At 37.6% G+C, this 6,830-nt stretch overlaps 1 long non-coding RNA gene across 1 annotated transcript; it reads left to right on the plus strand.

Annotated features, from left to right (window-relative positions):
- Positions 1-1,446: 1,446 nt before the first annotated feature.
- On the plus strand, positions 1,447-5,110 carry LOC309381870. Its single transcript, XR_014173586.1, has 3 exons — positions 1,447-1,572; positions 1,931-2,047; positions 3,957-5,110. It is a non-coding gene; the product is annotated as an uncharacterized lncRNA (long non-coding RNA).
- The last annotated feature ends 1,720 nt before the right edge of the window (positions 5,111-6,830 follow it).

Consider the following 6,830-nt stretch of genomic DNA (forward strand, 5'->3'; position numbering starts at 1 on the left):
GGGCATGGTGGGCATCTTGGTGGCACCTGTGGTGCCATGTGCTAAGGTAGGACTTTCCTGAGACCCTCCCTCACTCTCATTATTATCTCCTTCCTTCCTTCCTTCCTTCCTTCCTTCCTTCCTTCCTTCCTTCCTTCCTTCCTTCCTTCCCCTCTTCCTTTTCCTTCTTTCTTCCTTCTCTCTTCTTCCTTCCCCTTTCCTTCTTTTTCCTTCCTTGCTCTTTCCCTTTCTCCTTTCCTTCTCAAGTGCAAAACAGGACATTTCTCTTTTTGTTTTGTTTTTACTTTGTTTTGATAGCCCCCTGCCAGTGAAAATGGAGCCCACACCCCGTTTTTAGCCGTGAGAGCCTCTTGCAGCCCTCTGCCAGCGAAAGTGGAGCTCCTTTTTCACTGGCAGAGGCACTGCAGCCTGGGTCTTCGCTGTTTCCAGGCTTGCCCTGTGGGCCAGATCCAAGCCCCCAGCAGGCCAGATCCGATCTCCGGGCCTTGAGTTTATGTTCGTGAAGGATATTCAGATGGAAGACCTAGTTCTAAAAATATTTTAGGAATACACCCTCAGGGGTTGCCACAAAGAAGAGGGAGTCAAACTATTCTCCAAAGCACCTGAGGGGGGAACAAGAAGCAATGGGTGGAAACTAATCAAGGAGAGAAGCAAACTAGAACTGAGGAGAAACTTCCTGACAGTTAGAACAATTAATCGGTGGAACAGAAGTTGCCTCCAGAAGTTGTGAATGCCCCAACACTGGAAGTCTTTAAAAAGATGTTGGATAGCTATTTGCCTGAAATGGTATAGGGTTTCCTGCCTAGACAGAGGGTTGGACTAGAAGACCTCCAAGGTCCCTTCCAACTCTGTTATTCTATTCTACTCCGTCAGAAGATACCCTATCTTTGTTACCTCCACATGCAGAATTTGCTAAGAAGTGAGTCAATTAAAGCCAGAAAGAGAGTTTTAAAAAGTCTGCACAGGCAAAGAGGGACACATTGGGATGGATGCACCCTATTTAGATCGCATGTTGATGTTCCTCTGGATTAATTGGACTTGACTTCATGGCCATTTATTTGTTTTCTATTGTTCATCATGTTGCTCTTAAGCTGATGATGGAATGGCCTTGGCCATCTTAAGGTTTCATTATTGAACTCCAGGGAAAGAATAATGGCGGATACTTCGGTGGAGGTCTTGGAAGAACGCTTGAGCAGGAAGGAAAAAAAATGGCTTGCAATAAAGAAATAAAAGAGCATCTTTCCCAGGAGAGTTGCGTCCCCTACATCACATTGGATCATCCCCCATGACTATCTATGATTTACTAAAAAGTGTTTACATATAACACTTTTTTCTCTCTCTGAAAACAACAGATAACTATGACATCTGTTTCCTTCCACGGTGGGAGGAACAATTGGCTTTCACAGTTTTTTACTTGTTGCTGAGATTGTCTGCCTCAGAAGGAGTGAGACCTTTCCAGCTACCAGCTCATCCTGAGAGCAAAAAGCGGAGCAGATAGACGAACCTGAATCCTCCCTAGCTGACTGGCTACAGGTTTCAATTCACATCATTTAGGAAGAGAAATTTCTCCTGGTAAGTAATCTGCTAAATGTTAAGCTTAAGTTTCCTTCTTCAATTTCATCTATTTTCTCTTTCTTTCTTTCTTTCTTTCTTTCTTTCTTTCTTTCTTTCTTTCTTTCTTTCTTTCTTTCTTTTTTCTTTCTTTCTTTCTTTCTTTTGCAGAAGTTTCTTTAAAAACAGGCCTGAATTTAATAGTTTTTTTTATTTCACGATTTTAATAAATTCTGCTCCCTGTAAGGAAGAGTTATATTTCCCCAAGAAATCTCAATTCTCTGCCAATTTTGCTTACCTTATTTGACTATTCCTCTTAAAAGCCACCTTTAGATATTTTTTTTCCTTTTTAACGTTTCTTCTCCCTCTTTTTACTTAGATTGCTGCAGTTCATTCTTCTTGTAGAAAAAAAGAGAGATTGTGACTGCAACTATGAAATACTGGAGCGCTTTTAACTTTTCCTTCCTTGCCCTCAATTCTAATGTGACCATTATAGGTAAGTATTTATAAATTTGCATTTTAGATTTGGGTTTTAATTATTTTCATTCTGGGAAACTTCATTTAACATTCTGGGCGAGGGAGTTGCTTTGAGAACCAAACAACCATCATGGAATGAAATTTGCAGGAACAAAATCCAACCAGAATTTACACACATTTTTCCAAAAAATGGGCTCATAGATGGAAGTGAAGCTGCAAAACGTGTTTGCCCATTTTGAGCATAACTTTTATTTAATGCCTGCAAAGATAGTATCAAAAATAAATTGGTGAAGGCACTTCAGGGCACAAATATTATTCTGTTAGGGAATAATTTAACACGACTAGTTACAAATAAATATGATCAGAACTAGCGTTTGGCAAGAGCCGTGGAAGAGAAAAATTATAAGGCTTCAGTCAAAAGGAGGGCACATCCACCTTTGTGGCCTTGTCCTTGTGCATCTCCATATCAAATATTGTCCAGCTGTCGTTAAAAAATGAGATTGTTTTCATAACATCACTGAAACCTTCGTGCATTTTGACCTTGTATAGTGTCTGCTTCTTCCTTTCTCTTGTCTGTTGGTAGACTCAACAATCTAGATTTACATTATTTAACTTATTTCTCGATTCCATCAATTGGCTTCAATCTGTCCCTGGTAAATTCACCATCCCTTTAGCCTGTGTATCCCATGAGTCATTCTGAGTTTTATGGCAAAACTTGAAAAACACAGTGCCCGTTCTATATTATACCCCACATTTGCTCTTGAAAAAATAATGAGATTATTCCAACTTTAAAAATAAAAAAAATTGAAGCTGGGGAAAAAAAAAAGAAGGAATCTGTTATGGCTATCTTCTGGTATTTATCTGTTTAGCACCTCACCTACTCTATAAACTTAGAAATTTCTTGTTCTTCTTTTGTGATGTTATACAACGTGAAATTTTCTGAGCATGTCCTGATTAACAATTTATTCTGGTCTCCAACTCAGCAATGGAATGGAATAACTGACCAATTCACTGCAGCCAACTGACCATGGGACAACTTGCCATAGTCAACATGTCACAGGACAAACTCACTGCAGGACAATTTAACAATTTAATTATTTAAAATAAACATTATTTTAATTTCAATTCACATTTCACTTTGTGCTTTCTTTTGCATTCTTTCCTTAATGTTTCTACTCCACCCTTTCTTTGATATTAGTATAACTCTTGTCCTGCAGTGAGTGGCCCAATGATGAGCTGGCCACAGCAAGTTGGCCATGGCTAGTTGGCCTGTGATGAGGTGAGTTGGCCACGGCCAAATGTCACAGACCCACTCAGCAATGCAATTGATGAGAAGTGTTATCTAATGTTAATCAAACGCAATACTGATTAGAAATTATTCTCAACCAGACTAGTCAATGTTTTTTTTTTCTGAAAAGTTTTTTTTAATTCTCTTACATACAATTATAAGTATACATTCACATAGTTGTTATTCTTCTTTATATTTGTCATTCTTATACATTTAATAGGTTGTAATATAGAATTTGGGTTGCTTTATTTACCATCCCTTCTGCCTGTTATAATAACACCACCTTATTTTCCCTTTCTCTTCTCCCTCCTTCCCTTCTCTACCTCCTTCCCTTCTCTACCTCCTTCCTTCTTCCCTTACCTCTCCCCTACTCCTACTCCTCCTCTTCCCCTTCCTACCCCCTCTCCTTCTCTTTCTCTCCTTTTCACCCTCCTCTCCTTATCTCTTTCTTTCTTCCCTCCTCTTCCTCTTCTCCTCTCTCCCTTTCTTTTTCTGTTGTTATAGTGACTTTGCTCTTTCAAATCTCAGTTTATGTTTTCTTGGGAAAACTAGCTAACCAGGCTAGTCAATGTGCAGGGGTTTTAATGATGGATTGGACATTTTTTATTTGTTTTATCTCACCCTTTTTCTTCCTTTCCAGGAAAGATTTGGCTAATCTACATGTTGCTCATGAAAATGATGCTGATATCGCTGGGCACGTACCCTCTCTATCAAGATGAATTGTCAGCTTTTGTCTGCAATACCAACCAGCCAGGATGCACAAGCACGTGCTACGATGCTTTTACAGCAGTCTCTCAAGTTCGTTTCTGGTTGTTTGAGTTCTTGTCTGTCCTGCTCCCTTTTGCAATGTTTGTCACCTGCATCTTGCACAATGTGTCTAACCAAGTTGTGGAGGTCTACAATCTCCCTTGCACTTATTGCAAACAGATCAAAGCATCCCTTGGCCTCAGAGGTAACGAACCAACCTTCAGCGAGCCAACAAAAAGCAAAGTCACTTGCGGGGCCCACGAACTGGCAATCCCTGATTTTTCACGTGCCTATTTAGTCCAACTGGTCATGAGAATAATGATAGAAATTGGCTTTGCAATTAGTAGCTTTCATTTGTTTGGCTTCTTTGTTGAGAAATTCTATAATTGTACTGAGGAAATTTGTCCAAGCAATATAACCTGCTTTGTCCCCAGAACAACAGAAAAATCTGCTGTCATGATCTTACTGTGGGTTGTCGGTAGTTTCTCCATATTTCTTGGCTTTCTTGACCTGATTCTGGTTATAAAAGAGAGTAGAGATAAGCTGTGTGTCGATAGCAAGTCAAAGATATGCGGGACTCGCCAAAGAGAGGGAGGAAGCAGAGATTTGTTCAGTTTTGATGACGCTGAAGAGTCTACTAGTTTTCCCATGAAAAGTTACAGAAAGGAAAGGCACTGTGTAAAAGAGTTTGAATTTTAAATCTCAAGCCTGCCTTAAGCTGAGAGAAAACTATGCATACATTACAAACCATGTAACTTTTTGCAGCATTTAATTCTTGCATATTTACAACATATAGAAAAAAAGGGAGCTGGGTGACCCTAATCTTCCCTTAGACAATGTTCTTCAACCTGAGGAGATGTAAACTTCACATTTTTCCAGCTAGCCAAACTTCCCCTTCAGACTATTTTTTTTTAAAAAAGAATATTGCCCCATCCACTATAGGCCATTGATTTTTTTTTGAAAACGCTCACTAGACTGGAGAGGTAAATAATGAAAATCTTGACTTTTGAAACCAAAACCCTTTCTTGCAGCACGTATATAATTTTTTTTAAAATTTAGATAGGATACAGAATAAGATAGAGAGGTCCAAAAACTTTATGATAAAATACATGCAACTTTTTAAAGAAACAGTTGCCACCCAATAAAGAGAAAAATTATGGCATTTGCATCATTTACATGACAAAAGATTAGAAACTTTATAGCATAATGAGATGTTTGCTTACAGCAGCAAAAGTAAGTTTTGCTCAACATTGGAACAAATACAATTCTGGCCATATCTGACGAACAACTTAAACTTGGAGAACATGCAGCAATTGCAACATTAATGGCATATAAGGGAAGTTTAATCAAATTTTAAAAAGAGTGATTCCCACATATACAATATATCTAGGCTCCGTGGCAAACACAATCACATTCTGCCATCTAAGGAGGTTTAAAATCAACAATTTGGCACATTAGCAAATATGGATAAAGGGGAATATTAGAAACCCAATAGTTCTTCCCCCTTTCCCCTCCCTTCCCCCGTTTTATAATTATTGCATGCTTATGATACATTTTTCCTAATATTAACATGCACTTATATACACATCCCTGTGTGTGCATGTCCATATATCTATACTTAAAATATTACACTACAGATTTCAATACTCAGCTCAGGTTTGAATCGTTTGATATAACCTGCAGACATATTAAACTGCTTTTGCTAACAGTATTTTTTCCTTTTTTATTAACATGCACATATAAATGTGTTTTTTTTAAATATCCACACCAATATTTACATACACATTACATATACATTGCAATACAGACTTCAATGCTCAAGCCTGAAACTTTTATTACACAACAAATACTTTGATGTAACCTGCATATAGATTAAATTGTTTTTCCTTATTGTATTTTTTTTCATTAACACACACATGTATGTGTGTGTGTGTGTATGTGTGTCCATATCTATATCACATATAAAACATTACAATAGAGATTTCAATACAAAGCATTGAAGGTCAAGGTTAGGACCTTTATTGCTCAATAAATACTCTTGCAGGTTTTTTATTATTATTATTGTTATACTCCATTTGAAAAAGTCACATTATTATATCCTGATAAGCAATATTATAAATTGTAATCCATGCTGTACAACTATTTCTTTCCTTTTATTCTGTCTAATGCTCAAAGCTATCTAAAGAATAGAATATCTTTAATATCAATTAATCCTGTATTAATATCATTGTATCAAGTCAATATAATGTATTACCAATTACACACCAAAAAAATAATAAAATTTGCAAAACTTTTCTGAGTGTCTCTCTCTTTCTACGGGAAAACAAATAGGGGAGATGGGTGATGACACTGATCAAGGAGTCTTTCTCAAGGACAACGGTGTTATTATTTGCCAGCACTTTCAGATGCTTTAAGATGATTTGCCTATCCAGCAGAGACATCTGATTTTTGGAAATGCTCACCAAGAACAGGAGGTGAATAAAGGAAGCCTTCCCTTCACTTGGGGGGAAGAAAAGGAAAATCTGAGTTGAGGAGCAAAGCTGCATTGATTAAGCTTAGCCTGTGATTCAGGATTCCAAAAGTTTAGGACCTCTAAATCAGACAAAAGTTTTCATGCAGGTATCTTCAAACAATTCTATTATTGGGAGGTGGGGAAATACGCATTTGAGGGGAAAGGATGACACACCTTTTGACATACACTTCCATTCTTAGAGAAATTTGCAATTGTTGGTTTTGTGCATGTCTGGTCTAGTAAAAATTAAACAGA

Source organism: Natrix helvetica, assembly GCF_964273705.1.
Source record: "Natrix helvetica genome assembly, chromosome: Z".
In the NCBI taxonomy this organism is placed as follows: Eukaryota; Metazoa; Chordata; class Lepidosauria; order Squamata; family Natricidae; genus Natrix; species Natrix helvetica.